The following is a 21,154-nucleotide window of genomic DNA, read 5'->3' as shown; positions in this document are numbered from 1 at the left end:
CCCAGCAAGCGACGAACCCGGCGGCGGGATCCTGCGCGGCGGCTAGATCCGCGCGACGGCGGTAGGAGGCCGGACTCGGGTGTGGGGTGAGAGGTAGGTAGCCTGTAAGGCGGAATGGGGCGGTACTGGCGCATGGTGAGGTGCGTGGGTCACATCGGCGCCGGTGCCGGCGCGCCGGGTCGCGCGAGGTAGGTGGCGATGCGGGGACTGTGCCCGATTAAAAACATGGGGAGTCAGGATGTTTAGGATGCGGGGTTGTATTTTTTTATTCGTACCGATTCGGGAGTTCAGGAACACCTCCTTCGCGTCCTATATAGGGCCGGCTGTGATCCAAATAGTTATTTTGATCCCGGAATTAGAATTTGTATATATATATATATATATATATATATATATATATATATGCATCTGGGCTATTCTATTTCGCGTAACAGAATATTATTCTGTTACCCTACTTGAACTGATGAATTCGAGCGGTTGAACTGATGCTTTCATTTTCTGTTGAAAATCGTCTTCTTTAGATCAATTTTTTTTGCAATTTTTTTTGTCGAAACGGGGCGTGTAATATATCATTGAAAAGCTCTTGACATCTACATTACAATCATATAATTGGTTTTTGCAAAAAAAATTATGATAGCAGTTCTGAAAAAACTGTTTTCTTCAAAACCAAAAATGTGTATCGTATTTTGGTCTTAACTTTTACATGGTTTGTAAGAGTTGAGCAAATCATATGGCTTTGGAAAGCTGATTAAAATCCGCTTCTTCCATATATTTATTTTTTTAATTCTATAGGATTTAAAAGTAATTTGGAAAACGGTGAAATTATGGGCGAAATATATTTTTGCATTTTTTTGCAAACGGTTTGTCAGATTGACGCAAATGATACGGCGTTCAAAAGCTATGGAAAATGCGCAACTTTTTCGTATACAAATGTTTTTTAATTCCTTACGGTTTAAACTCAAATTCAAATACGGTCAAATTTGATTTCAACCGCGATTTTTTTTTTAAAGTTTGTCGAAATGGGGCAAATAATATAACGTTGGATAGTTATCGAAAGTGCGAAACTTAGTCATGTTGAACGTTTTCTCTACTTCACAACCGTTTAAAAGTAATTTTGAATAAGGTGGACACATCGTGTTGCTTTTTCCTGTCTAAAAAACAGAGAACTCGTACTGGTCTATGTATGTGTTTGTACTGAGGTATTTTTCAGAGAGTAGTTTTGAATACGGTGATACCGGTTGTGCTATTTTTTCTGTTTCGGAAACATAGTACTCGAACTGATCTTCGTATGGGTTTGTGTTGAACGTGTGCTTTCACAGACTGGACTTTACTATGTTTTTTCGTTAGAGTTTTGCTCGTAACTTTTCAACGGTTTACTATACTATCGTCCCCGAACTTGCATGGTTTATATCGTTGAACTGAATGACATTCTTTTAATAGAGAAAATGTTTTGTGTGTTTCTTTTTTAACCCCGACATTGTTTTTCAACGATATTATGGACTTCTCTCATTCTACATGTTGAACCTTTACCATTTGAATTTCCGTGTGTTTTGTTTTTGTTTGAGCTTTTTTCCCAAACTTATCTGGGACGTCGTGTTGAACTTACAACTTTTTAAATTGTGAATTTGTTGTGTTTTTACAATTCCAAAGCTATCAAGTAGTAGGAGATTCACCCAACAAAGGGGCTAATTACATAGAGCAGCCGCAGTAATACCACGGTTAGATCAATAGCTAGCAGCAATAGAGTGATTACAGGCACACATACACATGAACTGATAACAAACTTGCACACGATGATAACAAACTTGCACACGACCTATCAAGTAAGAAAACACATGAACCTAAAATAAGAACACAATACACATGTACTGATAATCCTCACGGCTATTGGCAGAGCTTTGTTGCACCTTGGCTTGCCCATTTACTGAAAGTAGAACTTCTCAGTTTCATTAATTCGGGCTGATGTTTAAATGTTCACCATTTTGTCCTTCATCAGAATACTAAGAAGGCTATATTTTCTGAAGGTCTTGTCCTGCCAGTACAGAGTTACAAAACAAATTCTTTTTTCCAATGACAATATACAAGTCACGACCAGTAATCACAAACAATACTAGCTCGACCGCCGAGCATGACGCCGGAACATGGGTCCACACACGGCGCTCGCCAGGAGGAGACCAGACATGGCACCCATCGGCTGGAGGAGGCATATTTAAGCTAACATAGGGATGCAAGAATTGGAGTTCAGCCTAAAATCACAAATGAATGGATAAAAAAGAATTCAGATGGACTTCTAATCATTATCAAGCTATAAAAGCTAGAACTGAAGATACATTCCTAGATGCACAATAAGAGAGGAGATCAAACAGATTGGTTTGAACACTCAACTACAAAAGTAAAGCTTAATCATTATCAGAATCATTATAAAAGGAAAATTTGGTTCTCAATACATGGATATGAGTGCTGAGTGTACATGTTCAACAAAGGTAACAATGGCAAGATCCTACGGGGAACAAAATGCATCTATGTACAAAGTGAACTTATTAGCAATAAAATAGATAAACTTACACTGCTGCAGGATGCTGCTAACGCGACACTACGATCAGAGACCCTTCGACGAAACTGTGTGTGATGCAATAATCGCAAACGTTTGTGTAAAAAACCATCAAAAAAGGTGCAAAACGTTTGCGATGGAGGATGCATCAAACATGGTTCAGATTTTAGCTGTGTGTGCGATGCAGGGCATACGGTTCAGTTCAATTAAGCATTTTCGATGAGGAGGAACAAAAGAAACAGGCGGCCAGATGAAGGTGTGTGCGATGTACAGCATACGGTTCACTCGGGTGAACTGTTTGTGATTAGGCAACACAAAAGAAACAGTCAGCCAGATCAAGGTGTGTGTGATGTACATCATACAATTCACTTGGATGAACTATTTGTGATTAGGCAACACAAAAGAAACAGTCAGCCAGATCAAGGTGTGTGCGATATACGACATGCGGTTCACTCGGATGAACTGTTTGCGTTGAGACAAGAGAATAGAAACGGTTCAATATAACAAATACCATAAATATTGCAAGGTTCAAATTCAAAGATTACAACGCCCAAATTCAAACATTGCAAATTGCGTCATTTCTGAAAAGGGATCAGCCGCTGACAAGTCATGTATGGGTTTGACACAATGACTTCCAATTGCTTTGCCATATGCTCTTCCAATACGAAGTTTGGCATTTTAGGAGGCTCTTCCATTCCGCAGTACCTGCCAGCTCTGATAATCATACCATTCATCTTTCCTAATTAAATGCATGTTCAACCTCAGTACCCTCAGCACCTTTGGTCTGGCAAGAAAGAACCTGGCGAGTGTAATCTCTGGTAAGGTCCCTCGGTAGGAGTTCAAAGTAATATTTGAGAGATGCAGATCTAGGCATTCGATGTGATTGTCTTTATAAACATTATCCACCTCCGGGCCTATTATTATCTGCAAAAGAAGAGAACGTGTTAGTGCCTACATGCAATTTTGAACACTGCTACACACCCATTTGGTTTGCAGGATTTGTAAAATGCACCAACGTGCCATCTTCGATCTTGCATGATTAACATGGGCATTTGATTACAATCTAGAAACATGTAGCCTTCTTCACAAGAGGTTGGATTGGATGAAAAATGCCCTCAGAAAACTAGTACAGATGAATCCAAAGGAGAAATGCTTATGGATGATTGTAACCATATGAATGAAGCAACCAATATGGGGTGGGGTGTATGTCCTAAAATCCTCCAAAATTCCTTCAGAAATCGTAGTACATTGTCATTGTAAACTTGGGAAAGGTGCAAAAAATTGAACTCCCTTATGGTTAGCATTTAACAGGAAAGGAACATCACCTCGATATACAACTTCTTCAAGCACGGAAAGCATCTCACGCAACTGACAACTTGGTCCAGGTTGGGCCGACAGATTCTAGTGCCAAGACCTTCACTGTGCCCAGAGTCTGGGTGAAGCTTCGCTGGATGACAGACGGGCATACATCTTCAAAACTAGAAATAACGTTGATATCACGAAGGAGAGGTATAAGGCGACTGTTGTACCTGAAATTTGTAGTATTTGACAGACGAGTAGCCCGCCACTTTCAATTTCGGCGCAGAAATGACATTGATTCTTGTTGGACATTGTTGATCAACTACAAGTAATCTCTCAAGTGAAGGTGTGTCCTGGATGACCATATTGTGGTCCACCTTTTGTGATCTCTCGTTGCAGCACCAGCAACACACATAAATAGTCGAGAGAGTCCTAGAGGTGATGTGCAAGGTACTCGACCAATTCATCGCCTAAAGACAAAGGAACTCGAGTGCAGTACAGCCGCGGTGGAGTAGGCGCTCCATGTCATCCTTTGGGATGCAGACGGCGACGAGCTCGAGGTGCTTCAGTCGTGGTAGAAAAAGAGCGGGCGAGTCATAAAGGGGGGGTGGCAGTTCACGAACTTGGCGAGGTGCAACGTGGGCGCGAAGCGGAGCGCTGACGTTGGCAGCAAGCGCATATGCCAATCATTAAAACTGAGCTTCTCGAGCTGATCTATGGCGGGGGATTGGAACCACTCATCAAGCTTGGCTCGGTCCTTGCCATTGGAACGGAACTTGCCCGTGATAAGGCCATTGATTGGGCCATGGTGACTGCCGAGGATCTGGGAGAACGCATCCAAGCTTTGGCGATAGCCATGGCAGAGCTTGTGGGCATCGAGGAGGTCGACAGGGGTGAGGAGCCATAGGGGGCGCCACCACCAGGAAAGGGCGGCTGTCCTCGCCTGATATTTGATTGGGAGGAGGAATATGCTGACTATCAACATATCATCACGGAGGTTGTTGATGAAGTCTAGGCCTGCTGGAGTCGCGTGCAGTTCTTTCTCGACCCGCCTCTGCTTGTTGGCAGCCTCGTTCTCCACCTCGTTGGTGGCGACGGAAACCTCTATCTCCATATTCACACCATGCTCCGGTGCTTCAGCAGCCCCGGCGTCGCCACTCCCTCCGGTGGGGCGCTTCGGCGGTATCCTCGTACACTGACGGGTTTGAGGACTCAGAGCGGCGGCGAGGATGCGGGTGGAGAGAGAGGATTGTGTGTGTGGCGAGGATGGGAGGTGCGGCCGCTTAGCGGCGCCATTAATATAGACCAGTGGGAGCGAGGCGGGCGGCGGTCCAAGGCTGTCTCGCTTCCCGGTGAGAACAACTCCTTAATCTCTACGATTGAAATCTATGCTTAATTACTGAATTTGAGTTGCAAAAATAGATAGTGCTATTGATTTGTAGATGCATATTTTGACAAATCGGAGTGTCTCTTTGCTTAGCGCCGAAGTTTGGCTTTAATTTGCATAGCGTAATCTGAACCGTTTGCGTTGAAGAGATGCACAGATCCTGCGCTGAACAACTTGTACGCTTCCCGGTGAGCCCACGCACCGGACTGCACTCGCACGTCTTCAGTCAAGCAGCTGTCTACACGGCACCTACTATAGCAATTAAAACCAAGACACGTGGCGTCACGTGAATGGTCAACAAACACGTGGGAACTATTTTTTCAAAATGCCTTTGTTGGCTGTCATTATTCGAGTGCGCCTTCTCTCAAAATGGACACGAAAAATACCACAGCATTCCGGGTGTCATTCCATGATAGCAATGCCAAGTTTCATGATTTTCAAACGAGTTTTAGATTTACTAGAATTTAAAAACAAAGTATCTCAATGTTTTGCCGGCAATCAACGTAGCCCTGGTGTTTGAAATTCATTCCCATTTCTTGCATGGGACCTAAGCATGCACCCAAGGACACAGAATTGATTTTTCAACCAATTTATATGCACTGGAGCATGTGCATGTATTTCAAATTTGAATTATGCACATAAAATGCCTACAAAATCCAGTTAATGTATAAAAAGGCCAAACGAACCCCGAAAAATTCCAAGATTAAACACAAAACTCCTGTTGTTCTATGTTGGCACTAAATTTTTTTAAAGCAATAAGAGGCAACGGATATCGTTCCATCCCCAAAGGTGGCACATTCCGTACCGAAACCATCACACTTGTTGTGAGAAGGTCTGGTTTGTGAGAAGCTTATACCCAAACCTGCCCCAAATGGGACAATTTTTTTACCACAGCATGTTGATGCCGCTCCATGATAGCATGCCAAGTTTCATGAATTTCAGACGAGTTTTGGATTTACTAGAATTTAAAAACCTGGCATCTCAATGTTTTGCCGATAATCAACAGTGCCCTGGTGTTTGAATTTCATTCCCATCTCTTGCATGGGACCTAGAAATTCACCCAAGGACACACATGTGATTTTTCAACCAACTTTGGTGCACTCGAGCATGTGCTTGTAGTTCAAATGTGAATTATGAACATAAAATGCGTAGAAACCCAGTTAACGTATAAAAAAGGCCAAACGAACCCCAAAAAATTCCAAGATTAAACACAACACTCTTGTTGTTCTATGTTGACACTACAAAATTTTTGAAAGCAATAAGAGGCAACGGATATCATTCCGTCCCCAAAGGTGGCACGTTCCCTACCGAAACCATCACGCTTGTTGTGAGAAGCTTATACCCAAACCTGTCCCAAATGGGACAAAAAATTTACCACGGCATGTTGATGCCGCTCCATGATAGCATGCCAAGTTTCATGAATTTCAGACGAGTTTTGGATTTACTAGAATTTAAAAACCAGGTATCTCAACGTTTTGCTGGCAATCAACAGTGCCCTGGTGTTTGAATTTCATTCCCATCTCTTGCATGGGACCTAGAAATTCACCCAAGGACACACATGTGATTTTTCAACCAACTTTGGTGCACTCGAGCATGTGCTTGTAGTTCAAATTTGAATTATGCACATAAAATGCCTAGAAAACCCAGTTAATGTATAAAAAAGGCCAAACGAACCCCGAAAAATTACAAGATTAAACACAACACTCCTATTGTTCTATGTTAGCACTAGAATTTTTTTTGAAAGCAATAAGAGGCAACAGATATCATTTCGTCCCCAAAGGTGGCACGTTCCGTACCGAAACCATCACGCTTGTTGTGAGAAGCTCTGGTTTGTGAGAAGGATATACCCAAACCTACCCCAAATGGGACAAATTTTTTACCATGGCATGTTGATGCTACTCCATGATAGCATGCCAAGTTCCATGAATTTCAGACGAGTTTTGGATTTACTAGAATTTAAAAAGCAGGCATCTCAACGTTTTGCCAGCAATCAACAGTGCCCTGGTGTTTGAATTTCATTCCCATCTCTTGCATGGGACCTAGAAATTCACCCAAGGACACACATGTGATTTTTCAACCAACTTTGGTGCACTGGAGCATGTGCTTGTAGTTCAAATTCGAATTATGAACATAAAATGCCTAGAAAACCCAGTTGATGTATAAAAAAGGCCAAACGAACCCCGAAAAATTCCAAGATTAAACACAACACACCTGTTGTTATATGTTGGCACTAGAAAAATTTTGAAAGCAATAAGAGGCAACGTATATCGTTCCGTCCCCAAAGGTGGCACGTTCCCTACCGAAACCATCACGCTTGTTGTGAGAAGCTCTGGTTTGTGAGAAGCTTATACCCAAACCTGCCCTAAATGGGACAAAAAATTTACCACGGCATGTTGATGCCGCTCCATGATAGCATGCCAAGTTTCATGAATTTCATATGAGTTTTGGATTTACTAGAATTTAAAAACCAGGTATCTCAACGTTTTGTCGGCAATCAACAGTGCCTCGGTGTTTGAAATTCATTCCAATTTCTTGCATGGGACCTAAGCATGCACTCAAGGACACAGATTTGATTTTTCAACCAAATTATATGCATCAGAGCATGTGCATGTAGTTTAATTTTGAATTGTGCACTTGAAATGGCTAGAAAACCAGTTTAATGTATAAAATGTCCAAACGAACCCTGAATAATTCCAATTCTTTTACGACACACATGTAGTTGCATGTTCACTGCAGATAAAAGGTCTAGCAATTCAAACAGCGTCCATTGCCGCTGTGACCCCATTATGTAATTCAAATCAAGTAGATCCCACACAGTTTATTATCACCAACCATATGAGATGTAGTACAAATATCTTGGAGCACCGTCGGTGTATAGTACGCCTATGGCTTACGCGAGAAGGTGTGTCGCCTACAGTCCACAGCCAGCGTGTCAAGCACACTAGCTCGCTCCCCAAATACTCCCGCCTCTGCATCCCTCGCAATCTCGAAAATATTACTGCCTCGTAATCTCGAAAATATCTACTGCCTGGAAGTTTTTAATGTTTGATAGCACACGATTAGTATGTGCGGACCGTGTGCGATGTCTGTTACTCCCGCTCTGTTTCAGTCCCTTGATTCAAATTTTCAGTAGCCCCACCTTGTTACTCCCGCCTAGTAAAAATTTTAGCTGCCGCAGTATTTCCTCAAACACCACCTTGCCCCCCCCCCCCGCCCCCCTCCACACACACCCCAAAACCTCCGCTCACACAGACACACACAACCCTCGAAACCATTGGTAGGTCACCGCCATCGCCGGCGCCTCCATCCTCAACCTCTGCCTGTGTGCCAGGGAGCTCGAGGAGCCAATGGCCAAAAAGAGGTTTATCGCGGCCTTTTCATCCGACGCCGGTGAGGTTGCCGCCGAGGTGTCCCCGTCGTCCTCCGCGGGCTCGATCCACCGTCGTCGGTCCCCCGATCTGCCCGCCGCCACGCCCCTACACCCGTTCGAGGACTTCCCCGTCCTCCCTCGGACCCGACAGCTGACGAGGTCCTACCTCGGGGTCCGGCAGCGGCGGTGGGGGACGTGGGTCGCCGAGATTACAGATCAGGAGACCCACACCCGCCGGTGGCTTGGTAGCTTCCACACGGCCCGAGCTCGCGGCCATGGAGTACGACCGCTGGCAGGTCCGCTACCACGGCGCGGTGGCTTGGCTCAGTTTCCCCTTTGGCACACATCTGGTCGACCTCGTTCTGCCAGAGCCAGGGGTGGTGAGCTCGGCTATGGAACGGGAGGACCGCGAGGCGTGGGAGCGCCTCGAGGCCGAGGCCGCTGACGAGGCCTACATGCAAGAGCTCCGCCGGCAGCACCCGGAGCTCGTGGAGGCGGAGCGGGCGATCTTTGTCGGCGCGGAGGGCGGCGAGGTTATCGCGCACTCCTCCGATGACGAGGTCGAAAGCGGCGAGGACAGCGGCATGGAGGGTGGCGAGGTTATCGCGCTCTCCTCCGATGACGAGGTCGAAGGCGGTGGTGACGGCGACGCGGAGGGCGTCGAGGTGGGCCTCGAGGATGAGGAGATCGACGTCGACGAGTGGAGGAGTGCCTTCCCCAACGACCCCGACGACGGTACCGGCCCGGACCCGGCTCGCGGCACGCCGTACATGACGAGGAAGGATTGGCTCGACCTCTACTTCGACCGAAAGTAGTTTAGCTTAGGTTAAATTTATGTTTTATCTTCGGTTATGCAAAACTATCTATGTTTATGTTTGAATGCATGCTACTTTAGGTTGAACCTGCTTTGAACTTGATCAAATTGAAGTTTACAACCTTAAGTTTAGGGGATCGACTAGAAAAGACCAAAAATTGCTAGAGTATATATATATCCACTAAGGTTTTAGTCCTTTAACTTTTTAAGGATCGCCTAGAGATGTCCTTATGACTTGTTTATTTCAGTTCTTCATAATGTGATGCTCTATATGTGCAACTATTTGCCGTGCAGTTCAATTTCATCAATAAAAGTTTCAACAATACCACTATGAATTACGATATTTGGTTGTTGTTAAGGATATTGCGGTTAACATGCCTTTTCGTTTTTTTAATAATAACTAGTGTAGTGTAGACCTGCACAATACAAGTTTGAATGACTATTTGCTTGTTTTTAAATGTTATGCCTGATGCAGTTAACACACACTTCCACTTCTTGTTTTGCTTAACTAGCGTGCTTAAGCCTGCACACTGAAGCTATCATTTGTAGATTATGTTGTCTACCATGGATATATTTGGTTGATGTTTAGCCTATTGTGCTTAACATGCCTTTATATGTACTCATGCCGGACAATATGGAGAACAGTGTTGTTTTCCATCGAGGTTAGTTTCATCGCATTGCTTATATGTACTCACTGTTCAGGATATCGGTAGTGTTGGGGAACGTAGCAGAAATTCAAAATTTTCCTACGTGTCACCAAGATCAATCTAGGAGATGCTAGCAACGAGAGAGAGGGAGTGCATCTTCATACCCTTGAAGATCGCGATGCGGAAGCGTTGCAAGAACGCGGTTGGTGGAGTCGTACACGAAGCGATTCAGATCGCGGCCGAATCCGATCTAAGCACCGAACAACGGTGCCTCCGAGTTCAACACACATGCAGCCCGGTGACGTCTCCCGTGCCTTGATCCAGCAAGGAGAGAGGGAGAGGTTGGGGAAGACTCCGTCCAGCAGCAGCACAACGGCATGGTGGTGATGGAGGAGCGTGGCACTCTAGCAGGGCTTCGCCAAGCACTGCGAGAGTCGAGGAGGGAGAGGGGTAGGGCTGCGCCAAGAGAGAGGGAGACTCATGTCTTCTGCAGCCCCAAAAACCCCACTATTTATAGGAGGAGGGGAGGAGGGTGCGCCCCCTCTAGGGTTCCCACCCCTGGGGGGCGGCAGCCCTACATGGGATGGAGGGGCAGCCAAGAGGGGGAGAGAGGGGGGCGCGCCCTAGGGTGGGCCTTAGGCCCATCTGCGCCTAGGGTTTCCCCCTTTCCCCTCCAAGCTGCGACTTGCGCCCTAGTGGGAGGCGCACCAGCCCACTCAAGGGCTGGTCCCTTCCCACACTTGGCCCACGCAGGCCTCCGGGGTTGGTGGCCCCTCCTGGTGGACCCCCGGAACCCTCCGGTGGTCCCGGTACATTACCGGTGACGCCCGAAACTCTTCCGGTGGCCAAAACCTCACTTCCTATATATTATTCTTTACCTCCGGACCATTCCGGAACTCCTCGTGACGTCCGGGATCTCATCCGGGACTCCGAAAAACATTCGGTAACCACGTATATCTATTCCCTATAACCCTAGCGTCATCGAACCTTAAGTGTGTAGACCCTACGGGTTGGGGAACCATGCAGACATGACCGAGACGTTCTCCGGCCAATAACCAACAGCGGGGTCTGGATACCCATGTTGGCTCCCACATGTTCCATGATGATCTCATCGGATGAACCACGATGTCGGGGATTCAATCAATCCCGTATACAATTCCCTTTGTCAATCGGTATGTTACTTGCCCGAGATTCGATCGCCGGTATCCCAATACCTCGTTCAATCTCGTTACCGGCAAGTCACTTTACTCGTTCCGTAATGCATGATCCCGTGACTAACTACTTAGTCACATTGAGCTCATTATGATGATGCATTACCGAGTGGGCCCAGAGATACCTCTCTGTCATACGGAGTGACAAATCCCAGTCTCGATTCGTACCAACCCAACAGACACTTTCGGAGATACCTGTAGTGTACCTTTATAGCCACCCAGTTACGTTGTGACGTTTGGTACACCCAAAGCATTCCTACGGTATCCGGGAGTTGCACAATCTCATGGTCTAAGGAAATGATACTTGACATTAGAAAAGCTCTTAGCAAACGAACTACACGATCTTGTGCTATGCTTAGGATTGGGTCTTGTCCATCACATCATTCTCCTAATGATGTGATCCCGTTATCAATGACATCCAATGTCCATGGTCAGGAAACCATAACCATCTATTGATCAACGAGCTAGTCAACTAGAGGCTTACTAGAGACATGTTGTGGTCTATGTATTCACACATGTATTACGGTTTCCAGTTAATACAATTATAGCATGAACAATAGACAATTATCATGAACAAGGAAATACAATAATAACCATTTTATTATTGCCTCTAGGGCATATTTCCAACAGTCTCCCACTTGCACTAGAGTCAATAATCTAGTTCACATCACTATGTGATTGTAACGAATCCAACACCCATGGGGTTAGTTCATATCTCGCTTGTGAGAGAGGTTATTAGTCAACGGGTCTGAACCTTTCAGATCCGTGTGTGCTTTACAAATCTCTATGTCATCTTGTAGATGCAGCTACCACGCGCTACTTGGAGCTATTCCAAATAACTGCTCTACTATACGAATCCGGTTTACTACTCAGAGTCATCCGGATTAGTGTCAAAGTTTGCATCGACGTAACCCTTTACGACGAACTCTTTTACCACCTCCATAATCGAGAAAATTCCTTAGTACGCTAGTTACTAAGGATAAGTTCGACCGCTGTCATGTGATCCATTCCTGGATCACTCTTGTACCCATTGACTGACTCATGGCAAAGCACACTTCAGGTGCGGTACACAGCATAGCATACTGTAGAGCCTGCGTCTAAAGCATAGGGGACGACCTTCGTCCTTTCTCTCTCTTCTGCCGTGGTCAGGTCTTGAGTCTTACTCAATACTCACACCTTGTAACACAGCCAAGAACTCCTTCTTTGCTGATCTATCTTGAACTCCTTCAAAATCTTGTCACGGTATGTATTCATTTGAAAGTACTATTAAGCATTTTTTATCTATCCTTATAGATCTTGATGCTCAATGTTCAAGTAGCTTAATCCAGGTTTTCCATTGAAAAACACTTTTCAAATAACCCTGTATGCTTTCCAGAAATTCTACATCATTTCTGATCAACAATATGTTAACAACATATACTCATCAAAAAATTATATAGTGCTCCCACTCACTTCTTTGGAAATACAAGTTTCTCATAAACTTTGTAAAAACCCAAAATATTTGATCATCTCATCAAAGCGTACATTCCAACTCCGAGATGCTTACTCCAGTCTTTAGAAGGATTGCTGGAGCTTTGCATACTTGTTACCATCTTTCAGGATTGACAAAACCTTCTGGTTGTATCACATACAACCTTTCCTCAAGAAAATCGTCGAGGAAACAATGTTTTTGACATCCTATCTGCAAGATTTCATAAATAATGCAGTAACTGCTAATATAATTCCAACAGACTCTTAGCATCGCTACGAGTGAGAAAGTCTCATCATAGTCAACTCCTTGAACTTGTCGGAAAACATCTTAACCACAAGTCGAGCTTTCTTAATGGTGATACTTACCATCATTGTCTGTTTTCCCTTTAAAATCCATCTGCACCCAACAGCCTTACGACCATCAAATAGTTCTTCCAAAGTCTATATTTTTTTATATGGATCCTCTCTCGGATTTTATGGCCTCGAGCCATTCGTCGGAATCCGGGCCCACCATCGCTTCTCCATAGCTCGTAGGCTCATTGTTGTCTAGCAACATGACTTCCAAGACAGGATTATGTACCACTCTGAAGTAGTACGCATCCTTGTCGACCTACGAGGTTTGGTAGTGACTTGATCCGAAGTTTCATGATCACTATCATAAGCTTCCACTTCAATTGGTGTAGGTGCCACAGGAACAACTTCCTGTGCCCTGCTACACACTAGTTGAAGTCATGGTTCAATAACCTCATCAAGTCTCCACCATCCTCCCACTCAATTCTTTCGAGAGAAACTTTTCCTCGAGAAAGGACCCGTTTCTAGAAACAATCACTTTTGCTTCCAGATCTGAAATAGGATGTGACGCCCGGATAATTAAGCTACAGTAAACCTCTATTAACGATGCCACGTCACCATGATCACTTTAGTTAATCTCGGGTTAGTTCAAAAAACCGATTCAAAATTCAAATTCAAATTCAATTACTAAGTGAAATTCAAAATTTCACAAACATGAAATCTAAAATGTTCATCGTGTGGCTAATAATCATTTGTTACTATTGGTGGTGAACCAACATTTTTATAAGGTGTTTCACTGCCCTAAACTAAATAAAACAATGTCCTAGCCGATAATTTAATTGCCTTTCTAATTGGTAAAAATACTAAACTACTTTATTTTGGTGCCAAGTTAATTATAGCAGTGGCCTAAGTTAAATTGGTATTTTAGGTGCAAGATTAGTTTTTATAAAACTATTTTGCTTTCTAAAAATAAAAGAAAACAGAAAAGTTAAAAAAATGTAAAAGAAGAGGTGAGAGAGAGAGAGATCTACCCCCTGCCCCTGGGCCTTAGCCGGCCGAATCGGTCCAGCGGCCCAGCACCTCCCCCCTCCCTTTGTCATCTTCCCCCTCCTCTTCTGTTCAATCGACCGAGGGCGCACGCCCCTCGCCGTCCCCGCCTGACCTGCTCGCCGCCCCACGCCGCCACATCGCCGAGGGGATAAGGACGAGTCCCGTAGGCCTCGTCGAAAACCCTCGAGATCTTTCTCCCCCGCCTGCTCCTCTCCCTCGCTTTTCCATCTCGCCCGAACACCATCATCGCCGCCGTTCGCCATTAACGCGGCCACCATGCTCCCCGCGCCTCGCCGAGGAGTCCAACAGCTCCGCCTGCTTCCTCTACTCCATCTCTGACCAAGGGTTCGAGCTCGGCGCCACCACAGCCCCGGAATCAAGTTCTTCCGCGCCTACGGTCGTCGGCGCTCCTCCGCCGATTGCCGACGCCCTGCTGCTCCTAAGCCACCACCGTGGCCTCCGTGTGCCTCCCCGGTGAGCAGTCTCTCCTTTCCCCTCTCTCAGCGCTGCTCGTAGATGCCCGTAGCCGCCACTTCCATTTTCACCCGAGCTTTAGTCCGCCGCGGTGCTCGTCACCGTCGCTACCGACGATAAAGTGCTCAACCGAGCTCGTAGTCGTGCTCCGGGCACCTCTAGGACCCCGTCGGACCCCTCTTTTGGGCATGTCGCAGCCTCTGTCGTTGTTCGCGATGACACCAGAACACCGGCGTCCGCCACGGTCGACACCGCCGTCGATGTAGCGCGCCACTCCGGTCGAGTTAGCCCAAGGGACCGACGTAGATCGATGCGGCGTCGGACGCTCGATCGAACGCGCCTAGCCGCACCTCTCCCCGTGCCCCGTAGCGTTTTTCCGGCGAAGTCCGGCGATGCTCCGCCGCGGAGATGGTCGCCGGCGTGTCTCCGGCGCCGCCCGCCGACGTGGCCCTCCGGGCCCCACCTCACAGCCACTAAACACGGGCCCCAGGGCCCCCCTTGACTTGTTGACCGCGGTCAACGTGCTGACTGGGTGGCCCCAGCCACTGACATGCGGGCCCCCCCTCTGTTAATTAGTCTAACAATTGTTTTTATAAATAAAATTAATTTGTTAGATTAAACACTCACTGACATATGGGGCCCACCCCTCTAATTAGACTGTTAGTTTAGTTTAAATTACTGTTAGACTAACAGAGACTGACATGTGGGTCCCACTGGAACCACCTGTCTGGTTTGACTGGTCAGCCGACCTGTTGACCTGCTGACGTCAGCGTTACCTCATGCTGACGTCATAATTCATTTTTGCTAAATTCAGATAATTCCAGAAATTCAAATAATCTTTGAAAATTCATATCTTTTAAACCGTAACTCGGATAAAAATGTTTTCTATATGAAAGTTGCTCAGAACGACGAGACGAATCCGAATACGCAGCCCGTTCGTCCACCACACATCCCTAACCTATCGAACTTGCAACTTCCCCCCCCTCCGGTTCATCTGTCCGAAAACGCGAAACACCGGGGATACTTTCCCGGATGTTTCCCCCCTTCGCCGGTATCACCTCCTACCACGTTAGGGCATACCTAGCACCGCGTTTTGCCTCCTTATGTTTTGAGATGCTTTGTTTGCTCCGTATTTACTGTTTCTTCCCCCTCTCCTTCTCCGGTAGACTGCGAGACCGACGCTGCTGCTACCCAGTTCGACTACGGAGTTGACGATCCCTCCTTCTTGTCTGAGCAACCAGGCAAGCCCCCCCCCTTGATCACCAGATATCGCCTATTCTTCTCTATACTGCTTGCATTAGAGTAGTGTAGCATGTTACTGCTTTCCGTTAATCCTATCCTGATGCATAGCCTGTCATTGTTGCTACAGTTGTTACCCTTACCTGCTATCCTACTGCTTAGTATAGGATGCTAGTGTTCCATCAGTGGCCCTACACTCTTGTCCGTCTGCCATGCTATACTACTGGGCCGTGATCACTTTGGGAGGTGATCACGGGTATATACTATATACATTATATACATGACACATGTGGAGACTAAAGTCGGGTCGGCTCGAGGAGTACCCGCAAGTGATTCTGATGAGGGGGCTGAAAGGACAGGTGGCTCCACCCCGGTAGAGGTGGGCCTGGTTCCTGACGGCCCCCGACTGTTACTTTATGGCGAAGCGGCAGGGCAGGTTGAGACCGCCTAGGTGAGAGGTGGGCCTGGCCCTGGTCGGCGTTCGCGGTTACTTAACACGCTTAACGAGATCTTGGTATTTGATCTGAGTCTGGCCATTTGGTCTATACGCACTAGCCATCTACGCGGGAGTAGTTATGGGTATCCCGGCGTCGTGGTATCAGCCGAAGCCTTCGTGACGTCAGCGACTGAGTGGCGCGCGTCGTGTTGGACCGCTTTGACGTAACCGCCGTGATCGTGTGGGTTGCTAGGTCTGCTCGCGGCCGCGTTCGCAACGTGCAGGTGTGCATAGGGCGATGGGCCCAGACCCCTGCGCGCTTAGGATTAGACCGGCGTGCTGACCGCTCTGTTGTGCTTAGGTGGGGCTGCGACGCGTTGATCTTACGAGGCCGGGCATGACCCAGAAAAGTGTGTTCGGCCAAATGGGATCGAGCGTGTTGGGTTATGTGGTGCACCCCTGCAGGGAAGTTTATCTATTCGAATAGCCGTGTCCCTCGGTAAAAGTACGACCCGGAGTTGTACCTTGACCTTATGACAACTAGAACTGGATACTGGATAAAATACACCCTTCTAAGTGCCAGATACAACCCGGTGATCGCTCTCTAACAGGGCGACGAGGAGGGGATCGCCGGGTAGGATTATGCTATGCGATGCTACTTGGAGGACTTCAATCTACTCTCTTCTACATGCTGCAAGATGGAGATGTCCAGAAGCGTAGTCTTTGACAGGACTAGCTATCCCCCTTTTATTCTGGCATTCTGCAGTTCAGTCCACTGATATGCCCCTTTACACATATACCCATGCATATGTAGTGTAGCTCCTTGCTTGCGAGTACTCTGGATGAGTACTCACGGTTGCTTTTCTCCCTCTTTTCCCCTTTCTATACCTGATTGTCGCAACCAGATGTTGGAGTCCAAGAGCTAGAGATCCCGAGGATGATGCTACATGGAGTTCGTCTTCGAGGAGTAGTTAGGAGGTCCCAGGCAGGAGGCCTTGCCTTTTCGATCGTTGCCATTTTTGTGCTAGCCTTCTTAAGGCAAACTTGTTTAACTTATGTCTGTACTCAGATATTGTTGCTTCCGCTGACTCGTCTATGATCGAGCACTTGTATTCGAGCCCTCGAGGCCCCTGGCTTGTATTATGATGCTTGTATGACTTATTTATGTTGTAGAGTTGTGTTGTGATATCTTCCCGTGAGTCCCTGATCTTGATCGTACACATTTGCGTCCATGATTAGTGTACGGTCAAAACGGGGGCGTCACATAGGAGGTATACCCAACTGTTTTGGGTATTCTATGAAGATGCATTTATCCGCTTTGGTTCGAGCTTATCAGCCTGAAACTTTTTCACATAAGCGTCGCAGCCCCAAACTTTTAAGAAACGACAACTTAGGTTTCTCTCAACCATAGTTCATACGGTGTCGTCTCAACGGAATTGCGTGGTGCCCTATTTAAAGTGAATGCGGTTGTCTCTAATGCCTAACACATAAACGATAGTGTAATTTGATAAGAGACATCATGGTATGCACCATATCCGATAGGGTGCAGTTATGATGTTCGGACACACCATCACACTATGGTGTTCCAGACGGTATTAGTTGTGAAACAAGTTCCACAATGTCTTAATTGTGCGCCAAACTCGTAACTCAGATATTCATCTCTATGATCATATCACAGACATTTTGTCCTCTTGTCACGACGATCTTCAACTTCACTCTGAAATTACTTGAACCTTTCAATAATTCAGACTTGTGTTTCATCAAGTAAATATACTCAGCATCTACTCAAATCATCTGTGAAGTAAGAACATAACGATATCCACTGCATGCCTCAACACTCATTGGACTGCACACATCAAATGTATTACTTCCAACAAGTTGCTCTCTTGTTTCATCTTACTGAAAACGAGGCCTTTCAGTCATCTTGCCCATGTGGTATGATTTGCATGTCTCAAGTGATTCAAAATCAAGTGAGTTCAAACGATCCATCTGTATGGAGTTTCTTCATGCGTATAAACCAATAGACATGGTTCGCATGTCTCAAACTTTTCAAAAAACGAGTGAGTCCAAAGATCCATCAACATGGAGCTTCTTCCTGCGTTTTATACCAATATGACTCAAATGGCAGTGCCACAAGTATGTGGTACTATCATTACTATCTTATATCTTTTGGCATGAACATGTGTATCACTACGATCGAGATTCAATAAACCATTCATTTTAGGTGCAAGACCATTGAAGGTATTATTCAAATAAACAGAGTAACCATTATTCTCCTTAAATGAATAACCGTATTGCGATAAACATAATCTAATCATGTCTATTCTCAACGCAAACACCAAATAACAATTATTTAGGTTTAACACCAATCTCGATGGTAGAGGGAGTGTGCGATGTTTGATCACATCAACCTTGGAAACACTTCCAACACATATCATCATCTCACCTTTAGCTAGTCTCCCTTTATTCCGTAGCCTTTTATTTCGAGTTACCAACACTTAGCAACCAAACCGGTATCTAATACCCTGGTGCTACTGGGAGTACTAGTAAAGTACACATTAATATAATGTATATCCAATATACATCTGTCGACCTTGCCCGCCTTCTCATCTACCAAGTATCTAGGGTAGTTCTGCTTCAGTAACCGTTCCCCTCATTACAGAAACACTTAGTCTCGGGTTTGGGTTCAACCTTGGGTTTCTTCGCTGGAGCAGCAACTGATTTGCCGTTTCATGAAGTATCCCTTCTTGCCCTTGCCCTTCTTGAAACTAGTGGTTTTACTAACCATCAACAATTGATGCTCCTACTTGATTTCTACTTTCGCGGTGTCAAACATCGCGAGTTGCTCAAGGATCATCATGTCTATCCCTGGTATGTTATAGTTCATCATGAAGCTCTACTAGCTTGGTGTCAGTGACTATGGAGAACCATCACTATCTCATCTGGAAGATAAACTCCCACTCGATTCAAGCGATTGTGGCACTCAGACAATCTGAGCACATGCTCAACGATTGAGCTTTTCTCCCTTAGTCTTCAGGCTTAAGAAACTTGTCAGAGGTCTCATACCTCTTGACGTGGGCACTAGTCTGAAATCCCAATTTCAGTCTTTGGAACATCTCATATGTTCTGCGACGTTTCAAAACCGTCTTTGGTGCCACAATTTTAAACCGTTAGCATCACACACTGAACTATCACGTAGTCATCAAAACGTGTATGTCAGATGTTCGCAATATCCACAAACGACGCTCGAGGTTCAGCACACCGAGCGGTGCATTAAGGACATAAGCCTTCTGTGCAGCAATGAGGACAATCCTCAGTTTACGGACCCAGTCCGCATAATTGTTACTATCAACTTTCAACTAAATTTTCTCTAGGAACATATCTTAGTAGAACTAAAGCGTAAGCTATGACATAATTTGCAAAGACCTTTTGACTATGTTCATGATAATTAAGTTCATCTAATCAAATTATTTAATAAACTCTCACTCAGATAGACATCCCTCTAGTCATCTAAGTGATACATAATCCGAGTCAACTAGGCCGTGTCCGATCATCACGTGAGACGGACTAGTCATCATCGGTGAACATCTTCATGTTGATCGTATCTGCTATACGACTCATGTTCGACCTTTCGGTCTCTTGTGTTCCGAGGCCATGTCTGTACATGCTAGGCTCGTCAAGTCAACCTAAGTATTTCGCATGTGTAAATCTGGCTTACACCCGTTGTATGCGAACGTTAGAATCTATCACACCCGATCATCACGTGGTGCTTCGAAACAACGATCCTTCACAACGGTGCACAGTTAGGGGAACACATTCTTGAAATTTTAGAGAGGGATCATCTTATTTATGCTACCGTCGTTCTAAGCAAATAAGATGTAAACATGACAAACATCACATGCAAATCATAAAGTGACATGATATGGCCAATATCATCTTGCGCCTTTTGATCTCCATCTTCGAGGCGCGGCATGATCACCTTCGTCACCGGCATGACACCATGATCTCCATCATCATGATCTCCATCAACGTGTCTTCATGAAGTTGTCTCGTCGACTATTACTTCTACTACTATGGCTAACGGTTAGCAATAAAGTAAAGTAATTACATGGCGTTTTCATTGTCACGCAGGTCATACAATAAATTAAGACAACTCCTATGGCTCCTGCCGGTTGTCATACTCATCGACATGCAAGTCGTGATTCCTATTACAAGAACATGATCAATCTCATACATCACATATATCATTCATCACATCCTTTTGGCCATATCACATCACATAGCATACCCTACAAAAACAAGTTAGATGTCCTTTAATTGTTGTTGCATGTTTTACGTGGCTGTTATGGATTTCTAGCAAGAACGTTTCTTACCTACGCAAAAGCCACAACGGTGATATGCCAATTGCTATTTACCCTTCATAAGGACCCTCTTCATCAAATCCGATCCGACTAAAGTGGGAGAGACAGACACCTGCTAGCCACCTTATGCATCAAGTACATGTCAGTCGGTGGAACCTGTCTCACGTAAGTGTACGTGTAAGGTCGGTCCGGGCCGCTTCATCCCACAATGCCGCCCAATCAAGATAAGACTAGTAACGGCAAGCAAATCGAACAAATCATCGCCCACAACTACTTTGTGTTCTACTCATGCATAGAATCTACGCATAGACCTAGCTCATGATGCCACTGTGGGGAACATAGCAGAAATTCAAAATTTTCCTACGTGTCACCAAGATCAATCTAGGAGATGCTAGCAATGAGAGAGAGGGAGTGCATCTTCATACCCTTGAAGATCGCGATGCGGAAGCGTTGCAAGAACGCGGTTGGTGGAGTCGTACACGAAGCGATTCAGATCGCGGCCGAATCCGATCTAAGCACCGAACAACGGTGCCTCCGCGTTCAACACACATGCA

This window comes from Triticum aestivum, chromosome 6D, assembly GCF_018294505.1.
Source record: "Triticum aestivum cultivar Chinese Spring chromosome 6D, IWGSC CS RefSeq v2.1, whole genome shotgun sequence".
Lineage (NCBI taxonomy): Eukaryota > Viridiplantae > Streptophyta > Magnoliopsida > Poales > Poaceae > Triticum > Triticum aestivum.
The sequence above is the reverse complement of the archived record's forward strand: the minus strand, read 5'-3'. Positions refer to the sequence as shown.